The sequence below is a fragment of the Gouania willdenowi genome, chromosome 13 (assembly GCF_900634775.1).
Source record: "Gouania willdenowi chromosome 13, fGouWil2.1, whole genome shotgun sequence".
Taxonomy (NCBI): Eukaryota; Metazoa; Chordata; class Actinopteri; order Blenniiformes; family Gobiesocidae; genus Gouania; species Gouania willdenowi.
In genome coordinates, this window is record NC_041056.1 from 17,725,525 (window position 1) to 17,748,267 (window position 22,743).

A 22,743-nucleotide genomic window follows, 5' to 3' on the forward strand; every position below is an offset into this window, starting at 1 on the left:
TTGGCCTCTTTCTGTCCCTATTTTTTATTTTTTTTATTTCATAGAGATTTCTGTTGATTTGTATTTTCGTTTTTGTTTTCATCCATTTGGTAATTAGCAACTGATTCCTCTAAAATGTGTGTATAAAGTAAAACATAGGCAGGCACAAAGTTTACTTGTCAAATGGGACTTGAATCATGGATTATAAACAAAATAGATGTTTTTCCATTCTAAGTTGCACAGCAGCTCTGTGGTTTAAATGTATCCAGCGGGAGAGAGACTGGAAATAGCTAATGATTGAATAAGACATTTTTGCTTCTGGTATTGCTGCAAGGCAAAATATAATTGTATCAAGCAATCAAAACACGCTCTTTATTAAAGCCAAAGAAAACGATATGAAAATAGACAACACAAGCCATGGATCAGAAAGTGACCAATACTTTATGTCCAAACATCCACCATTTATTTCTTTTTGTCATAATTTGCTATTTGTTGGTGGTTTGTTTGTTTTTCAGGGTTTTGTTAGTTGGGATTAGTTATATATTCTTTTTCACTATCCTGATCAGTTGTTACTTTAGCTTTTAGGACTTCTTGTTTATAGGTATTAGTTGAGGCTCCTTATTTATTTGGGTTTTATTTTATTCCTGGAAGAACTGTTTTTGTTAACATTACCTCCACCAAGGGGGTTATGTTTTTGCCAGTGTTTATTTATTTATTTGTTTGTTTGTCTGTGAACAGTCTAACTTGGAAATTAATGGAAAGATTTTGATGACATTTGGAACAAGTGTCAAATTACAGCCAGATTCAACGAGCAAGTAGTCATTTAAAAAAACCCTGTCACCCCGTGGCACATAAAGAGTAATGGGCCCTCTTCAAATATTGGTTTGTGTCAATGATTCGGTACCACCAACTGTTGCAATATTTGACTCACAAATAAATGAGAAAACGACTTTAATGGAAATTGCTGGAAAAAAAAAGGGGGTGGGTCCGGACCCCTAATCGAATTGTGCGAGGCTTAATCGTAATCTATACATTGACTTACCTTAGAAACAATATATCACATGACTATATTCCCATATATTTGGAAATTACCGGAAAAGGGGGGTGAGCCCACGGGCCCCATTTCAACAAAAGGGTTCCAAGCATCTCATCATGTTCATTCATAGACTATTCATACCAACCTGCATTCCTATCTAACGAGAACTAACGGAGGAGTAGTCATTTGAAAAATGGGGGCCCCCTGGTGCCCTCGTGACACATACGGGGTAATGGGCCCCATTTATATTTTGGTATGTGCCAATGATTCAGTGCCACCAACCGTCATAATATTTGACTTACAAATAAATGAGAAATCAAATTTCGTTGTTTTTCTTCTTTTGGGCCCCCCTGGGCCCCAAATCGATACCTCGGCCCAAAATCAAAAATCGGGCCCCGGGCATTGATGCGTACACATTCATACATTATACCTACCAAATTTCAACCCTATCCGTTCAACAAAGTGAGTGGCATTTTGAGTCCGGTAGCCCGGCCTAAAATATCAATGACTCCCTATGTTCACCTCTTTGAGCTGGGTCTACAGCACACACTGTATGTTTGTAAGCAGGATATCTCAAAAAGTTCTTAAAAAATGTAATTGACATTGTCAAAAGGAAGAACAAGTTACATTTTGGAGACAACCCAGGTGTTGTGGATACAGTATAGGCTGAATGATTTTGGAAAATAATCAAATTGCAATCTTTTCCTCAATATTGCAGTTGCGATAATTTTTTCAAGGTCCTCTTCTCATGTTTTTTTCAACAAACAATAAATGAATGTGTTCTAATCAACAATATCAGATGTCCTTTACATAAATTGTTCTTTCTTACAGTCTAGGCTTATGTTAAGATAAAGGAAAATGAAGCATGAATTAATATTAGACATGGTTTTTTTAATCGATTTTAAATTACATTTGTAAACTTAAATACTTTGCCTTGCAACCTTACACCATGACGTCATAAACATTTTTTTGCCAAAGATAATTAAAAACGAAAGTGCAGGAAAAGTAATTAGAATAAATGTGTGCCTAAACAAATTGCACAATTTTTAGTCCCAATAAACACAAAATAAACAAGTGTATGTTCTTATTAAACCTTAAGAAGGAAACAAAACTTTTTAAACACTAATGAAAAATATTATATTCCCTCAATAACAGCAGCACGCAACCCACTAAACTTATTGATCACAAATTAATTACTCTGCATTTCACTTATATCCCCCTCATTGATAGCACAACATTGTGGGTGGTCTGGGAAGCAAATTTTTGGTGGAGGAGGGAGGGAGGGATGGAGGTATGCAGGGCACCCGGGGCCGCCGCCCTCGCCGGCACAGAGTGGGGTTTAGAGCAACGGACCGTGCACCCTCATGGTAAATGGTAAATGGACTTGATTTTATATAGCACTTTATCTCCACACTGAAGCAGTCTCAAAGTGCTTTACAAATCAGCTCATTCACCCAATCACTCTCACATTCACACACCAGTGGGACAGGACTGCCATGCAAGGTGCTAGTCGACCACTGGGAGCAACTTAGGGTTCAGTGTCTTGCCCAAGGACACTTCGACATATAGTCAGATATTGGGATCGAACCCCCAACCTCTCGATCAGAAGATGACCCACTACCACCTGAGCCATGGTCGCCCTGGACACTGGCGCATCCCCCACATGTCCGTTGTGGCCCTCGCGGCCGGTGGAACGTGTCGCTTGGTGGGGGAGCGCAGCATCTTATTTTTTATAGACAAAATAATCAATTATAAAAAAAAGAAAGACAAATCTAATGGCAATTATTTTACGTTACACAATAGATACCTACGGAATTTGTCCTATGCATTATTGTGACCAGCAGGGTTTTATGTTGAGACCTAAATGTCCTCCAGAGATACTGTTGTGTGCTGTCTGCTATCACAGAATGTGTGCTAAAATATGTACATACAGTAGCTGTGCACCCTCAGGGATGAATATTGTACTCCAGGTCATGTGTTATGGATGAACACCTGGCATCTTGAGGGAAGGCTAAAACATGTGTCCTGTCCTTTTCATAATTCTGACCAGCAGAAAGGAAAGGTACAGGGACATTGTCATTGTGCTCAAACAGAGCCTTTAGCACCGCCCTGTGTCCCGTACAGGCTTCTCAGAACAAATTGCTTGTCATCCTTTCTTTCTGGCAGGATGGTACATCTCAGGGGTACGTCATCAATATTTAAATGGCCACAATAAGATCCACAAGCAAGTCTTTTGCATGGTCACGTGAATATTTTGTCCAGTTGTTATTTTTTTTGCTGTTGTATCACCAACCCTGATTCAGCATTTGGGACAAAACTCAAGGTCAAATGGGAGCATTTAAGACTCAACATGGGGTCATAGTGAGCAATGAGGACGTCATAGCTGGTCACGAGAAACAAAGTGCAATAGAAACAGTGGGAGAGAGTGAGCAACAGCTCTTTGGTGTGTCTAGTGCAAAGCTGATTTAAGACCCAGGGCCACAGGAAGAATGCTACTCTACACTCTAGGCACGTCTGTGAAACAGCAGCGGAGGAAGCACTATTGCCACTCAGCAGCATCGACTGCAGACGCCTAAATGAGTCGGTTCTCTCCTGCAATGGCCAGCGTGGCAGTCAGCCACTTACTCAACTCTTCTAGCCCTTAATATGCCTCTGCTCTCACGCTGCTACATCTCCTTCTTTATGGCTGATCATTGCTACTTTTTTCTTTTTCTCTCTGTCTGTCACAGGCCATTTTTGTCTTTCAGACACTCATAAATTCATTGGCCTTAATGCATTTGTACATCATTAAGGCAGTGATTACTCCTGGGCATTTTATTTTTGTAAAGTTCGACCATGATTAGACACCTTTAAGATGTTGGGGTCACAAAAACCATTAGAGGTAATGTTTTTCCTCAAGAAGTTTGCTTTTTAATCTGGCCGGGAAAATTAGCGCGTTAACGATTTGTGTAAATTTTTTCATATCAACGCGTTAAAATTAATTCACACAACGATAAATCTCCCTAGGCGCAGTACAATGATAAACTCCATACAGAGCAGACAAAGTAATGGGTCATAGACACCCAGTGCGCTCTTTTCTCACAGAAGAAGACACATTTCTGTTTCCTATAGCTAATACTGCTACAGCCTGAGCGAGCATTGGAAAACTCAAAACACACACTTAACACTTCCTTAAAGAGCCCATGTTAAGCTAAATCAACTTTTTCATTGATTCCCTCAATCCTTAGTTAGAGGGTGATTTGCTCCTTTCTTACTGCAGGGCGAGCTCAAACACTTTGCGCCAATTTGATGACGCGTTCCCACTTTGATGACAAATTTGAGCTCGAGAAGCCGCGCCTCCAGGAAGCTCTCTGCCGCGATTGCATGTAAACAGACACTCCCACGAAGGTGAGCATTTCAGCATCCTTCTCGCAGTGCTATGTATGTATTTTCTACAGTCTATGTATGTACCGGAGAACGCCCCGCCCCCACGCTCTCTCGTGTTTATAAAGCAGCATGAGGGTGGGAAGAGGGCGGGCCGTCCTCTGGCCCTATGTCACCGTGCGAAGAGGAGGAATTCAGTGTCCTGTCTATGTACATGCCCGCTCATGAATATGCGTAAGTAGGCCGCAAATTAGCCTGTTTGTGTAGAGTTGCTCAGAAAGTGACTTTTCAGAGGCTAAAACTCTGGAAAATAGGCCAGTTTGAGAAAATGAACCACAAATACTAAGTTTTTGGATTTCTTAGAACAAATGGAGATGGGTGAAAAATAGCATGATATGGGACCTTTAATGTACCACCTATGAGCCATGTATCCGCATTCAGCGGCGGCAGTGTCAGGCAGACAGGGCGGAGTATGGCAAACAACTCTGGAGTGTCTGAATCGGACATGGACGAAGAAGCGGAGACCATCCAAATTATGTTGGACCGCTACAAGTCAGAATGAAAACTTGAGATGGATGAATGCCCTCTGCAGTGGTGGCTGAAGAGAAAGGACTCCTACGGTAAACTAGCACCCGTTCGCTCGCAAATATCTCTCTTCTCCTGCCACCACTGTGTCCTGTGAGAGACTGTTCTCCCTCTCAGGACATGTGATTCAGAAAAGAAGGGCTTCTCTCTCCTCTGCTAATGTAGAGAAACTGGTGTGTCTCAGTAGAACTGCTCAATGTCAAAGAGGAATAGGTTTAGTTAAACTAGCAAAGGTGACAGAATAAATACGTAAGCTAATTGCAGATTTTGTGGAACATTTGAAAGCTGCTAAACTAATGCACAAATCAAATAAATCTCAGAAGATTTTTTTTCAGAGGTCTTAAGTTCAGGACTAACAGGTTTTAGAATTTTTTAAGAACCCCGGAAGACAGGTGATTATTTTGTTTGCAGAGGGTTTTGTACTGCTAAAATATTTATATATCTTTGCATGAATGTACTGATAGGATCCAATTAATTTTTGTTACTGATGTTCTACTGCTGCTGTGAAACATGACTGCACAGTGTTTATGGAATCAGAACAGTATCATAATGAATGAACTCTTGCGGGGTTTTTCACGAATGCACATGCTTTGTTTTGCAGTTGTATTTCAGATTCGCAAATGCACACGAGCTGTTTCACAAATATATATTTTATGCAAACTTGTAATATAAATTCTGAAATGCACACGTTCTACTTCACAAATATTATTTTGAGGCACACTTGTAATATTTATCCACAGATAATGCAAATTGACGAATGTGCATTTACAAACTGCATCTGTGCTGTCAAACCTCTGTATTTGTGAAAGAAATCTGTGCGGTGAATTTTGAGACTTCCCTGACGTCGCGGGTCAACGAACGTCACCATTGGCTGATAAAAGTGATTGACAAATTCATCAGCCTATCAGGTGTGTTTGCTTTCAGCCAATCATATGGCTTCTTACATTTTCTCCACAGTCTTGTTTGAACACTGCGTATGCACACATCAGTAGCTCTGCAATTGGTTTAAAAGTGTGGAGAAAATGAAAAGTAGGAAAGTAGGGATGTAACGATTAACCGTAAGGCAGTTAAAAATTGATTCATAGGTATCACGGTTCATATCAATGCTCTAAAAATTGAATCACAGTACTTTTTTTAAACAGCAGAGGGTGCTATTTTTTTTATCTATCCTTCTCTTGTCCAGAAGTGTAGGCAGCGGGCGGAATCTGCTACTACTCTCTTTCTGGCCGCTTTCTACTCTTAAACATGTTCATAAATGATTCCTTACCCCTTTAGCAACAAAAGAATATCTGTAATATTACGTGAATACCTGTAAAAATAGTGTTTTTCTATTAGCGCTGTCTGCTAGCGCATAGCATCTCTTCTTCACTGCATGAATATATGCATGCCAACCGACCACTGGATTACCAGCGCCCTCTGCTGGTCCAAACAAATATCTGACGTAAATACAGTGAAATGTCCAATTGTTAAGGCACAAAATGCATTTTCAGTTGCACTTTTAAAAAGAAAAGGACCTATTATGCAGTTTTGCATTGTTTACTATAGAACCAGAATTTAAATTAATAGGCTTCTTCTTTATTTGTATTATTCCTTTATTTATTTCATTCAAGATTTATTTTTAGTTTAATTGCATTGTTTTGAATAGTTTATCAAGGGAGTCTTTTGAAAATGAAAAATAAAAGGAAAATAGTACAGTATTTTCTAGTTTTTTTCCTGAAAAAAATAAAGGAATATTTTTCAGTCATCATTTGTCTAAGTCCCATTTTGTAAAATAAATCGTGAGAGAATCATATCGTGAACCCAGTATCGTGAATGGAATGGTATCGGGAGTTGAGTGAATCGTTACATCCCTAGTAAGAAGCCATTTGATTGGCTGAAAGCAAACGCACCTGATTGGCTGATGAATCTGTCAATCAGGATTCACAGCACAGAAACGGTTTGTAAATGCACTTTCAGCAATTTGCATTATCTGTGGATTTATATTAAAAGTGTGCCTCAAAATAATATTTGTGAAGTAGAGCGTGTGCGTTTCAGAATTTATATTACAATTTGGCATAAAATATATATCTGTGAAACAGATCGTGTGCATTTGTGAATCTGAAATACAACTGTGATACAAAGCATGTGCATTCGTGGAAAACCCTGCAAGAGTTCATTCATTATGATACTGTTCTGACTCCATAATTGTTTACATTACATATTTGCATTTCAAACAAAGTTTTAAATGAGCTATTTGTGCCAGCTTTACAGCTGAGGTTCTAATTTTCTGTTCATCGTTTACATGATAAAGTAGTACAATGTTCCACAAACAATGTTTTGAATCACAAGAAATGTATTTGTTATAAGCCTTGTCTTTTAAATAATTATTAAGTCAATTTTTTTTACACCTCAGAGATACGCACTTTCTATGCAAATATTTGGTTAAAATAAACATTTTTTTCTACATTTGCATGTTTATTAGAAGATGACAATGCAATAAACTGTGATTAATTGCTGGCATTTTTTGATTGGGATTAATTTTTTTCTGATTTTCAATTAATTTGTTGGGTTTTTTTTTATCTATTCCCAGCCCTACTTTTTACTCATTGACACCCATGACCTCTGGCTATAATTAGTTGTAATATAATTTAATGAATTTCCAGGTTACTAAAAACATGATAAACAAGAGCACTCACAGAATGCAAACCTCCGCCAAGCACAAAATATCCTCCTTGCTCGATATTCGCAGTTATTTGATCAGTGATCCTGTTAATGGTCCCATTATCATTCACACTTTAAAGGCTTGGGTGAAAGGTCTATCCCCATTAAAAAATTAAACGGTAGGTCAAAATGTGTGGGAACCCCCCTTTTTAAAAAAAAAAAACAAACCTGTAATGAAATGTGCAATTCATATCTGTAAGTTGAGAAAGCAACCTGACATAACTAAGTCAAATTTCATAAACATCGGTACTTGAGAAGCAAGATATGTTAAACCTGATCTAGAATCAGTATATTGATCTGTATCCCCTCCAAAATGTAGTGGAATCTTCCATAATATGGGGGCTATTTTAGTCAAAATCTGTTAAACACTTTTTATGCAATACTGCTAACAGACAAAGAAATGCATACATGGTATTAAAAGGAATTTCCTGAGGTATGGAATGGGATGGGAGACCATTTTAAATACTGTGCGTGTGTGTGTGAGAATCAGGATCCGCCATCGCAAACACATTTTCAACAAAACTGGTAAAAAAAAAAGAAAAGGTCAGAATTGCGATTCTTCTTCAAAACTCAGAAATAACTTTCTATTTTTCATGCTTAATGACCCCACCCCCCTCGCAACTCCCTGCCATGATGTCTGGGGGCGCGCCCCTCATTTTGTGAATGACGAATGACTGCAGTAAATTAACAAAAATGTTTTTCGTTGGTTGAATAATTTTACCCATAAAGGTTATTAGAAATGGAGGTTAAGATTTGATTTTCTAAATTACAGAGGTGTTGCTGGACACAAATTTTAACTGAGTGTTTTGTTGCCTACTAAGCTTTTATGGAACAGGAGTGGAACGGGTTAAGATCCAGGATAGTGTGATTGGAGTTTGTGAATTCTAAAAGGTTTATCGGTCCCCTGCAGCCTTCCTCTCCTCTGTCCTCTATGCTGCATTAAATATGGCTTTTCCAATTGGGGTCATGTCACTGACTGATAGGAAGCTATATTCCTTCATAACTACAGGCAGAGCCACAAAGTTCAGTATTGCGAGTGGCTGTAGAGGGAAGGTAGTTCAGCCTATAAACTGACTGACAGACCAAGAACCTCTAATATATCTAGAAAGCAAGAAATGCATTTGGGAGTGACTGTGTCAACTCCCAAGTTTCCAGAGCAATGTTCCTCATTCCAGAAAGTTCCTCATTTAAAAATGTCCCTCCATGGAAAAATCACTGGAATTATCTCACTTTAACTCAGATTTCTCTCATTTCTTCCTGCATTCCCCAGTTATTAAATGATCATTTCAGATGAGTTTGGGTTTGCCTGTTAGTGTTTTAGCCACAACTGTTGTCACAATGGCTAATTAGCAGAATAATAGAATAAATATTTCATTCTGTTGTTGTTTTTTTAAGCTGTACTGCCATGTCCTGAATTTAAATAAATGAGAAACAAGAGCATGCTTTGCCAGATATTGGCAGTTATCCTGATCATATCATGATCATTCACACTGGGTCCAAATGTATATGCCCCTATTTTGTTTCAAGAAATCAAATGCAACAAATGCACAATATGGAAAGAAGCGAGATACAAATTTTTAAAGTTTCACTAATGATGACAGATAGTGATTTTTCTATTTTTAAACAAATCCAGAATCAGTATATTTACCCTCATCCCCTCCAACATTCTATGGAATTTTCTATGGCCTAAGTTAAAAATATGTCACAATCTGTTACATAGTCCTGCTAACAGACAAACAAATACATTAATGCCAAAGGTCATAAAACCCAATTAGAACTCCATCTTTGAATTACAATAAGATCTAATGTAATTGTCTAATTATAAATGTCATACAAATGAAGGTCACACTATATAGTGTTTGATATTTCTAAAAGCACTGATATAGTTATTCTGGTTTTCTTTATTGTTGAACAAATGTTAAATCATGTTTTATGTAAAGACTGAGCTAAAAAAAAAAAAAACCATACTACTAGCACTTTCAATGGTTGTAAAACCCCATCCTGACTACTGAAGTGATGTTTTTTTTTTTTTTTTTTAACACGTGTTAAAAAATATAACAGGCCTACTGGTTATATATTTACGTTCACACACACTGTCATTCATGGGAACAACAGATATTGGACCCAACTAACGGCTCTTTCATAGTGTATGAAAAGAAAAGTATCACATTTACTTGTTTTACTCTTTATCTTGTAAGTAAGTAATGTTTATTTAAGTAGCACCTTTCACAGACAGAGGTCACAAAGTGCTTTACATATCAGCTCATTCACACTCGTGAAGGCACTAGTTGACCACTGGGAGCAACTTGGGGTTCAGCCCAAGGACACAACACATAGTCCAGGATCGAACCCCCACCTCTCGATCAGGGTCGCCCATCTTGTGGCCCAGTGACATCTAACAGGTGGTCAAGGTCATTGATTAAGACCTGTCATTTATGTGAAAGCTGGTGTTAGCGTAACAGCTGGCTAACAATAGTAAAGTTAGCATTATTTCATTGTGACCAAATTACTGCCGTTATGTAAAACTGAGTGTAGATGTAAAGTTCTATTACCGTATACTGTAATGACAGTTCATATCAATTGATTTACATAAATTGATGCGAAATGTAAATCAGCAGCAAATGTAATGCTATGATTCAGAGTAAAACATTCCATTTTGCAAACAGAGCATCTTCTCTCATTATCTGTTTAATCTTAAATTCAGCAACACGCTGATATCTTGTTACATTGGAAAATATTACACTAAGACAGCGACAATCTGTTTCCCAAAGTCTCACACTGCTCGGCTTTTCAGTTTAATTTTCGGGGACAGCTGTTTGTGGTCTTAACTATACTGTAAATGTACAATACTGGGACATGCTTATTTAAACTTCTACCACCCAATGAAAGAAGCCCTAAAGTCCTCCATTTAAAGTGTTTACTGTGGTAGCTAACACTAATGTAAACCTATGTCTAAAATAAAACTCAGTTTTTTTTCATGCACATTAATCAAGCCCACACCATCACCCAGTATCCCAGCTGAGACAACTGGTTTTCTCCCTTGCTCTCTCCTGTTTGTCTGATTTTCCCAGTTTATTGATGGCCATGCAAAAGCAAAAAAAACTTGGAAATCCATACATCTCTCCTGCCCTTTCCACACTATTGATTTCATGGTGAAATATCAATCTGCATACGTCATGTTCTGTTACGACGCCCAAGATAGTACAAAGTGCTCAGAAGTAAATCAACATAAAGCTGCTTTAGGGCATCATTACGGTACATCAAGCTGTGTCAGAAAAAAAACAATAACTTTTTACTAAGCGCAGACGTGGCGATTAATTAAATGCTACACACACACACACACACACACACGCGCTCATTAAGTTAGTCGTTATTGCTGTGATTAAAAAAAAAAAAAAAAAAGGTACTTGAGTCTTTTTTTAACTCCAGTTAATTTTCCATAGGAAGTGTTTTATGCCGACTACACAGGAAGTCCTCGCTTGTTAGTTTGTAATGAGGTAAAAACTTTTCAGCTAAACAAATTTTCCACTGTTGTCAAATACAGCTCTAAAACATTCTTTACACTGCAGAGAGGTTGGAAAACTATAGACTTGTGGTGCGGTTCAAATGATATACTGTACATTACATAAAATGTGTCTTGAATATTCAATATGAGCGCATACTTTTCATGCTTTCAAATTCATTCTCAAATAAAGTGACATCAACGTTGAACACTCACAATATTCAATGTATTGGAGTAATGGAATGATAAAAATATTTGTTGTTCAAGTACTATGTGGCTGTACCAGCCTGTCGATGCCTGATTTCATTAGATCTCAGAAGCTAAGCAGGCCTGGTTAGTAGTTGGATGGGAGACCAATGAGAATTCCAGGTGCCACAGTGGGGGACAGAAGCTCCAGTGGTGTCTGTCATTGTGTCCTTGGGCAAGGCACTTCACCCACATTGCCTAGTATGAATGTAGTGTGTGAGTGAGTGTTGGTGGTGGTCGGAGGGGCTGATGACGCACTATGGCAGCCCCGCTTCCGTCAGTCTGCCCCAGGACAGCAGTGGCTACAGTTGTAGCTTACCACCACTAAGTATGGAATGAAAGAACAATGCCTTCATTCTGTAAAGTGCTTTGAGTGTCTATGATAAAGTGCTGTATAATGATATATTATTACTATCCAACAAAGATGTGCTGCAAGAAAACAACACTTAACTGTGTTCACAGTTCAGTCAAACTGGATCAAAGTTGGTTCCTCCTGTGGGTTTGATGTGTATCTTTAAGATGCTGCTGTTCCTTCATTACACAAGTTGAACTAAACCGTTTCTCTGGTTGAATAAAATCTGTTCAAGTGAAGCAGTGCCAATTGCTTTTTATCTCATTCTTAATTAGGCAAGGCTTTCTAAAACCACCAGAAATATTGTTAACAGACATCACTTGTTTAGTGTTCATTTAATAACACAAGTACAACGTCCTTGAAAGTGAATTCCAAGCATTTATTACTGTATTAATTATAAATTGTTCAGTTTCAAAAATGATTGTTGGATGTTTGTGTAGCTTCTGATCAAACGTGTCATTAAAAACCTCACACTGGCGCAGAGAAGCGATGCCTTCAGTCAATCTGTTCAAGCTCACTCTGCCCATTAGTTTTACAATTAGTACAGAACTAATTATAGTTAAGAATGTGAGCTTGCAGAAAAATCAAAGCCGAAGGGTAGTCGTCTTTCAGTGCAGATGGTCTGAAATGCACAGGAACATTTGAGCTAAGGTTTCACATGATTACATTTTTCAGTGCAGTAGTTTTGAATCTATGTAAAAGTGCTTTGGATCCAATCAGAAATGTTCTCACTTTGTCCGAAAATCAGTGTAAGAAAAGCTCTTTTTGGTGTTTCATGGCTTTAATGTTCAACCGTGAAGGTTTCGTCTGTTTCCAATACATTTTGGTTATTTTTAAATGCTTAGTTGCTGTCAATTAGAATACAAGCTATTAATGGTACCACTACAATATAGTGGGTTTTATTCCAGGAGCTTTGACTTTCACAGTGGGGTAGGAGTAAAATGATGAGGATATTGTTGCTGTCTGCAGTTTCTTGTCTTCATACGGGGGTTAATAGAAGCCCAGAAAATCTCTCCCACTGAAATCTGTATGTAAAAAAGAATCATTTTGAGTAACAAAAAGACAGGAAAAGAGGTACGGCAAATGGTCTAAAAGGCGTCGTATCTGAAAAGAATAATTAAGCAAAATTGCATATTTTTGCAGCACAAAAGTCTTGTTTTTTTTTTTTTTTACTAATTATTCCATTTTGTTTCGAAGAGCCTCACACATTTTTTGTAAATTGTCTCAAGCCAGAAATGTGTAATTAAAAACATTTGCATGTAATGACAGTATAAACAAGAGGGTATCCAAACAGAGAAAAACAATGCCTTTTTTAAACACATTCATTGGTGTATTTAACAATTATAATTATATAATAGGATTTAGCTTTTGGTGTCTATCGCTAATTGTATCATTAGAATGCAGTCAAATATTTATCTCAAATCCTGTAGCACTTTGGGGTTTGGCATCAAATGTAAAGTGCATTACAAATAAAATGTATCATTATGATCATTATTATAAAAAAACATCAGTTAGAATTAAATATCGGTCTATTAGCAGTTTAATGGTAAAATATTTGAGTGAACAGATTTGATTAGAATTTTAATTTATGAATGTTTTTTTTTTTGTTGGCGGTCCCAGTCTTTACCCATAATGCAGGAGGATATTTAGCAGGGATGAGTGTAATCATCACTAATAGTTAATCCTAGGGATGTAACGATTCACTCAACTCCCGATACGATTCGATTCACGATACTGGGTTCACGATACGATTCTCTCACGATTTGTTTTACAAAATGGGACTGTAGACAATTTTTTTTTTTGGGGAAAAAAAACTAGAAAATACTGTATTATTTTCCTTTTATATTTCATTGTCAAAAGAATCCCTTGATGAACTATTCAAAACAATGTAATTTAACTAAAAATAAATCTTGAATGAAATAAATAAAGGAATAATAGAAATGAAAATGAAGCCTATTAATTTAAATTCTGGTTTTATAATAAACAATACAAAACTGCATAATAGTTCTTTTTCTTTTAAAAGTGCAACTGAAAATGTATTTTGTGCCTTAACAATTGGACTTTAAAAAAAAAAAAAAAAACCGTCATTGCACTGATTTACGTCATATTTGTTTGGACCAGCAGAGGGCGCTGGTAACACAGTGGTCAGTTGGCATGCAGAAATTCTTGCAGTGAAGAAGAGAAGCTATGCTAGCAGACAGAGCTAATAGAAAAACGTGACTTTTACAGATATTCAAGTAATATTACAGATATTCTTTCGGTGCTAAAGGGGTAATGAATCATTTATTAACATATTTAAGAGTAGAAGGCGGCCAGAAAGAAAGTATTAGCAGACTCCGCCCGCCGCCTACACTTGTGGATAGCGCCCTCTGCTGGTTAAAAAAAGTACTGCGATTCAATTTTCAAAAAATCGATATCAACCGTGATACCTATGAATCGATTTTTAACTGCCTTACGATTAATCGTTACATCCCTAGTTAATCCTCATTCATTAAAATGAATCGACATGAGATTAATCTTCATTTTCCAATTGACATTTACCTTCTAAGTCAAGGCAACTTTAAGACTGTCGTGTGTACTCTGAATTTAAACCTGTTCTACATTGAATTATTGTCTGATCTTAGCATTATTGAAGGAATTATTTCCTTCTACTAAAATTTATGTTTTTGGAAAAATGTGCGCTGAAATATTTTTGTCTAAAATTGCATTTATGTATTTTTTTACAGGAGAACCTACAAACAACACCTCAGTGTGCGGTGACCACACTGTCCCGTGTGTGTGTATGACAGTATATACGCTTTCTGCAAAGGCTCAGGCCACCTTCTATACATCTATACGAGATGAGAAGTTAATAGCTACCACAAGCAGCCAGATCAGACGTCCCCCTGTGATGCAAGATGGATTAGAGCCCGACACCTCAGGAGATCAAAGGTAGGAGAAGATGCTAAGTAATCAGCTGCCACTCATCTGCCCTGTTCAATGAACAAGTGGAGTGAGCGAGGGAGCGTAAAGCTGAGCAGGGAATTAATGAGTGACAATATGTTTTGGTATTTCTGCCGTATCGCTGCTAAAGGCGTGGGGTTGATCATTTTTTTGTGTTAGAGAGACTTACAGAAGCCAGAGGATGATTGCAATAATAACCCAATGGTGCACGTACAAAAAAAAAGGTATTTACATTTAAAGTTTCATTCAATTCAGATTACCAACAAGTAGCCAGTGGTTCTCAAACTATTTTGGATCAAGTACCCCTCTTTTTCTTAATTCAGAATCCAAGTACCCCCTTTTTCTGACTGCAACATTTTACTCAAACTATTTAAAAACAACTACAGATTATAATGATGGAATGCATGAGTGATAATGCAGATTTTAAAGAATCTCATTTTGTAAATAAGTGGAAAGAAACTGTATTTAGTGCTGTGGTACCCAACATTTTGAGGATTGTGACCCCAATTTGATATCAAGATTTTCTGGTGACCCCAAAGACATTTAGTTTTCGATCATGTTTGAGCTTATATATATATATATATATATATTTTTTTTTTTTTTTACTGCATATTAGTTGAAGTAAATTCATATTTCACAAAGTAAAAGTATAGAAATAGTTGTTTAAGATTTGTTTTATCATAATAATAAAAAATAATATAAATGTTAATAATTTAAAAAATCTATTTGAATTTTTCAGAAATTTCAGGTGACCCCACATGGGGTCCAGACCCCAAGGTTTAAAACCACTTATTCAGTGGCTCCTGTATAGGTTTATTTTATCATTTCCGGTCATCTCACGCCTGGGGTGGAACCAAAAATGAGAATTTATTTGTCAATTTTCCGCTTGCTCTCTTTCTCAAGTACCTGTAGTGCCATCGGGTACCCCTTGGGGTACACTTACCCCCATTTGAGAATCACTGACCTAAGCCATCAAACATCTACACTTTTTTTAGTCCAATTATGGCTTGTTTTTCTCTCTCTCCCTGGACACGTCATTTTAGCTGACAGATTGAGCTGTAATTGGAAATGCAATAAAATGTGATTGTATGTTGAGGCTTTTATCACTTGCCATAGGAGGAAGATATGTGACGAATCAATGACGTGCGTTCACAGCAGACTAAGGCACAGTATTAAAATAGAAGTAATTACACGTATGCATGCATCCATCCACTGTTTTTTTTTTTATATTTAACGTGACAACAATAAGGGACAACTAAAATGCAATACCAGAGTAAGTAGATCATTTTAACTACACGTCGACTTTAACACTGAAACAAAGACATAACACTGGAGCAAAAAAAAAAAAAACGAAAACCTTTTAATGATTAATGTGTGAAAATGAGATTGAAAATGATATCAAATATGTATAGGAATCCAGCTAGTGAAGAGGAATTAAAAGTAATCATCATGACAAAGCAACATGTAGAAGTAATTGCACAACTAACAGTGAAGAGATATTGAATACATCTGCTTCTGCTGCTTTGAGTCAGAGGAGAGCAAAGATACAAACGTATACAGCCATGATTAGTATGCTGTATCTATACATCTCTGAAAAGGGTAATGCTGAAAGCAACAAGTTTATACAAGGTGACTTTAAAACAACACGCCCTGAATTAGTATTAGGAACGGCAGGTAACGGTAAAGGTGAAAAGTTCTCACATCTCAAAATAACACATCAAACACATTGCACACATTAACAAAAGACTCCAGAGTAGCTAAAAAAATGTAGGAATTTAGAGCTGTTTGATGTTACAGTATGTTGTGTGCTAAATCAGTTTTGTTTGAGAGTGTAACAGAGATCATTTCCAGATGTATAAAATGATTTATTGAATAGACAAATGGATTTTTCGATTTTCATACATATATATATATTTTTTTTACATATATTTGTATTATTAGCTTTATTGTCATTTCATTTTAACAAGCAGGTATAGAAAATAGGCGGAGGATTCTATTCTTTAGCTTTTATTCATTTATTTATTTATTTTTAACTTTCTGTTCTCTTCTTGATGTTCAGTTTTACAAAGTGTCCTGTCTTGGTGCTTAAATATTGTATTAACTTTAAGGAAATTCTATTTTAATTAATAAAAAAACAAACAAAACATATCAGGTGTTGATTTATGCCTTGCACAGCAGGTCATTTCTCTAAAAATCATTGTTTTAAAATAAAATTACATCCACACAACACCACATAATTGTGCTATTGAGCGTGGTTATAAGCATGCCAGACCCGTAGTTGGCTAACCTGGCTAGAGCCAGATTGATGTGTAGCCCTCCCTCTAACTCCAGTTCTCCACATCGATCGGGGTCTGTGTCTGGTGAATCCTTTAGGAACCAGGGAGGGACATAAACAGAATGCTTGAAGCTGATTGGGCCAAGCGCCTGTTCACCACGATTTGTTTTAGCCAATCACACGGTAACAAATGATGATGTCGTCATCGGCATGCGCCGCAGAGACGTTGCTACAGCAACAACAAGGCTCCGCTGGTGAAAACGTTCTTTTGGGATAGTAATGCTGTGGTCATTATGTTGTTGAGTGACTTTTCACATTTTTGCAACACGAGTATGCGAGTTAAGGGCACGTTAACCATACTCCTGTGTTAACGTTATCTTTCTATTTTGATTCAGAGCTATACTAATAGCGGTAGCCCAGCTAGTTCCTCTCCCCGCAACTGCACATGCACCAGTTTTTCTTCGGCGTTTCTGCCTTCGTCACACCCGGATATCCCGTCGTAAACACTGCCTCATGATTGGTTCGAACTGTTTCAGAAGGTTTGTGTGTTTAAAATAGCAACTGCAGCGCACTCTTCATAAAGAAGCACTTGTTGGACTTCTAACAACAAGCAACCAAAAAGTGCCTGTACAAATGTTGTAAGTAGAACAGTGTCCAAGGTTGGGGTCAATAGTATAATTGTAATTGTGGTTTTAATAAATAATTACAATTATGTAATTTTTAAATCTGTTGCCATTGTAATCGTAATTAAATTGTAATTGAGTTTAGATAATTGACTTGACATGAAAATTCGACAGGAATTATCAATTATCATTTGACACAAAACCGGAGAACCATGTTACAGTTCTATGTACAGTTCTACACATGTAGTTAATTATTAAAATATGTTCCATTTCAAGCTTTCCCACATTTTACCATTAAAAAATTGTAATTGAGGGGCATACCGACAAAAAAAAGGTTCAGACACCCACACCAAAAATATGAAAAATGATATTTCTTATTAAGTAGGAAGTCTAATAGGTAACCAAGAGGTTGAAAAGAGATGATATACATTTGTTTTTAGTGTATTTTACTTATTTATCATTAGAGATGCTAACAGAAAGCTAACACAAGAGGCAAATTAACTTTGATTAGGTTATTCAGTTCAGGCTCAGTAATTGTGATTAATTGTAATTGAACTTTAGTAACTGAGAACGTAATTGCAATTGACTTCTTGAGGATAAAAAAAATGTAATTGGTAAAAATGTTGGTCACTGTAATAGTAAATGAATTGTAATTGAAAACATAATTGTAACTGAAAATATAATTGACCACAACCCTGACAGTATCCATGCCACCCACTGCACAAACATGACATTCATTAGATGTCACAGACAATAATCTATGTCCACAATCAATCCCAAAATCTTCACTTTGGTCAGGGTTTTCCAAAATCCCAATTTTTAATGACGTAATTGTGCGTTTTCGAGTAGGTGACAGGCTAAACCGTACAAAAATATATCTGTTTTTGTAGATACCCAGCTATGTGTGAACAAGGCCTGAGATTAAACCTAAAGTTTATTCTAATCTTTGTATAAAGCTGGACTGACTTTGGATTTGTAGAGGGATAAGAGCCTCTGATTCTCAAATACCTTGAAATAATCTTCAAGGTCATCTAATCAATAGAGATTTCAAAATGCTTATTTCAGATTTTCTCTGAGGATGTGATGGATATCTGGGTGTGGATGTGTGTGAGATAGAGGCTTCAACCTGGAAGAAAACATAACCAAACTGCTTTCTTCTTCTTTTACTGAGGACTTTTAGTGGCATTATTGAACTAAAAAAACACTCCAAAACTCAAGTGTGTTGGAACACTTTTGTTTCTATTTTTACCTTACTATTTTTTTCTTTTAAAGACAGGATATGCTGTCATCTCACGACCTCCCTCTAAAGACTTCCTGTTTTGCTCTGTTAAGACCAGAATCCAAAGGTATGACAGAGGGAAGGTTTTTGGCAAATATTCTCAACGTGGTTTCCATAATCTCTATGTTGTGTTTTTTTTTAAAAAAACAAATGATTGTGTTGTGCAATGTGCATAGTTAGCATGATTATAAGACAGTAAAAAGATTAAAAAACAAACATAGATATTCATGTTTAGCATCAACAGCACCAACAAACTCATAAGACATCAACGACATGCTGTAACTTGACATAAAAGCTACTGTTTAGGTAATGGTTTAATCAAAACTTTTTTTTCTGTCCCAATGACTTTTAAAACCAATTTATATTCATGTGCAGAATTACATGCTTTTTAGACTATTTTTTTTAGGTCACCACATATTCGCATAGCGGCTGCATTTTGCTGTGAATACAAATGCCAGAACATACAATGTGCTGTTAAAGAAATGAGCTTTCTCCGAGGAACTGGTTCACTGTGAAATCTTCTACTCCCCGAATTTGACTTTTTACTTACTTTGTCTCAAAGAATGTGTTTTGAGGAAATGGTTTCAAGTTCATTGCCAGCGTGTGCTGTTTTGCATTATACACAAATGTTAAATATGTCTTTGGTGCGGATGGCTTATTATAGCCCCTCAGTGTGTCAACCCCCAGCATTTCTGAAATGTTGAATTGGTTTCGGTTTGTTGGGCCTATTAACCTAATCTATGCCGTTCTGTATCATTGGTGCTGGTAGAAAACTTGTCTACCTGCTTTGGATGAGTAAAACAGAGTATGTCAAAAATAACACATTTCTCTCTTTCTAGAGTAAGTTTTCTATTCTGAGTGTTTTGTGTGTGTGTGTGTGTGTTTGCATTTAATAAACTGTTTGTGTGTGTGTGTCTGAGCCTGCTGTGCCACCTGCTTTTCCTTTTCCCCCTGCTGTTGCTGAGAACTAGAGATAAGGCCCAATGATGTTTGTCTGTTCACTGGCATTTTACTAAGGCAGACAGGTACAAGGACTGTGGCAGACACTAAAGTCTACTAAAGGCTGAAGAAACTGGCCTTGAACTCTCGGTTTTCTTTCTTTTGCCACTGGTGATGAAATAATTCCCTCTTAAAGTCAAGCACGTTGTACCTTATGAAGTCAGGGTGTGTCCAAATGGTCGCTCCTATCCACTTTTCCTTAACCCTCAGAAGTGTTTAAATGGCAGTCATGATAAGGAACGTTCCAATTCTCTAAAAACTAAGGAAAGGAGGCTCAGTGCTTTTTTTATGACCTCCTTTAGCATAGGAAACACTGATGCATCCTTAACCAAAAGAGATCAGATAATGCTGCCCCACAATTCCCTGTGGCGACAACATTTAAAGGGACCCGTTCATCAAGGGGGTGCTCACGAATACTCATGATGACTGAAAATAGAGCACTCTATTCAAGAAAACAGGATCAGAGACATTTTTAGCCACATTATGTTTTATTCAACATATTCATTCACCTAGGAATGCTTTGTGCAGTTGTACATTTGTATGCCTACACCCTTATGTAGGCCTAAATCTTGCATAAATTTAACTTCATAAAATCATACTTACTGTATTTTGGATTAATGTTGATTTCTGAGTGGAAGGTGAGTGTGAGCAACCTTTCTCAATGTGACGTTCTTTTAGTTTCACTTCTCCTACTAGCCTGATAGCCTCTTGTTCTTTGGTTTCCATTCAAACCTTGTGATACTTGAGATTATATCAGTGGTTAGAGGCACAGGGGGACAGTCTTATAAATATGCTTTTAGTACTTTACTAGTAGCATTTTTGGAAATGTCTAGTTTTTTTGCTAACGACAGACGTCACTAACCTTCGCCGCCGTCTGATTATTACGTCACCTAGTGGAAGTGCGTCTGATTGTTACATGGCCTGATGGCCTTTTCCTAACTCCTTTAGGAAGTCTCCTCACAACTTTTCTTAACCCCATGACGTCAATCACGGGGTTAAAGAAAAGTGGATAGGAAAGGAAATAGGAGGGATTATTCGGACGCAGCAAAATGTGAGTCACTTCAGCTGCCTGCTCAGTTATGTAAGCAAATACTCAATTCAACTACATCAGCTTTACTCATTACTATTAAGTAATGAAGTTATGTATTAATGGGAAAATCCAAATATTTCCCTGCAAGCATTAGTGATGAAGGAGAGCAAAGACTCCCTTTTAACAGGTAAAAAGCTCCAGCAGAACAGAAAAGGAGAGAGAGAAAATATTAGAGTATCACAAACTTGTTGAATGAGGAAGGGATTTTTTAAAAAATCACCAAAGATGTGTTTTTCAAGTCAGAAAAATACATCTTTGATGATTTTTTGAAAATGATAATGTTAAATATCATTGTGATTCCTGTGGTTTAATTTACATTTGTGTCACATGCAAAGCACAAAATGCACAAACTGAGGTTATAATTTCACACACATGGAAAGAACAAGTTGACTTTACTTGAAAAAATAGGTGCATTTGTTCAATTAGATTTGATAAACTTATAAGTTATGTCTACTTTAATCAATTAATTTTGATGAACTTACAAGTTAGTCAAATCTAATTGATCTAAGTCAACAAAACTTATTTTGTTTAAGGCAACAAGTTTACACAGATTTTTTAAGTCAACTTACCTTTTTATTCTTTACAGTGTCGATGCAAAAATATATTTAACTGGTTAAAGTGTCGCCCATTTTAGGCTGCCTACATCTCATTTCATTGAACATGAAAACAAGTGTTTGCTTGTTGCCTAAATCAAGACTCGGGACACAAGTTATCCACGAGCAATACTAGTAAAAAAAAAGATTATTTTGATATATTTGAAAAAATACTTTTTTGCATCAGGAAGCTTAGAGATTATTGGGCTAAAATTACATTGCTATGGTTGTATCAAAGCTAGCTGTTGTTTGGGTCTGAACAGACTACACAGTGCTTGATTACCTCTTCTTTCCTGGAATTTCCAGGTAATAGAACTCAAATACACCTCACAATGATACTTGGACACGTCATCAGTGATGAACCCGGGGTCATAGGGTGTTTCGGGTCTTTAGTCATCAGACACCCTCGCCTGGGCGACCCAGCCAGGGGTGATCAGACCCCAGCCTGTGTCCAAGTGGCGCACCACGGATCCCCCCTATGGATCCACAGCCACCTGGAGGCCTTTTCTGTGGCCTCAAGGATGTTCTTGGTGGCTTTTCTCACAGTTTATATAATTCCAGATGTGCATTACCAAGTGAAAACAGTAGAGCTTTACTTTATTTTAATTAATGTAAATATTCTTTTAAGTTATTATATTACTAGGATAGTATATATTAAACATTGTCACCTGAGCGTTTGGTTCACGCCATTTTGTAATGATGCAGACGTGTTCCTTATATGTTGTTCACTTTTTGAGTCAGTAAACTGTTAAAATACTTCACTACTTTCTCTCACAGACACAGAAAATTGCTGCGTCTCTTTTTAGTCCACAAACTGAAGGAGAAATGTGTTGCGGAGAGGTTTGGTCAAGCTTCTGAAGAGATTAAGGCTTTTAGCATCCTCCCTTTGTGCCCTTTACAACATAAAGGTGTGGACAAAGAATGTTTCTACTGTATTAAAAGCTTCACTTGAGGGATAAGTGGTTAAAAGAAACATAAGTACCAACTTTTCAGTGAGCGTGTCATACAAATGATGGAAAAGACACAGTTGAAAACTTCTATAATCACGTGTGTTGGGACTTACGTACCTTTTGAAGTATAAGTGTTTAGTGTGCTTTATATAAAACTCTCTTATTTGCAGGTTGCTAATTTCTTGAAAATCATTTGCTCTATTTCTTCCTCACAATTATTTTTCAAAA

General features: G+C 36.9%; 1 protein-coding gene across 1 annotated transcript in view; it reads left to right on the forward strand.

Moving 5' to 3' along the window:
• grik4 (glutamate receptor, ionotropic, kainate 4) overlaps positions 1 to 22,743 on the forward strand; it is a 381,843-nt gene that overhangs the window by 90,659 nt on the left and 268,441 nt on the right. The window contains exon 2 of the mRNA XM_028464526.1: positions 14,490 to 14,694. The gene's annotated coding sequence lies outside the window, so the exon portion shown is untranslated. The remainder of the gene's footprint in view (positions 1 to 14,489; positions 14,695 to 22,743) is intronic.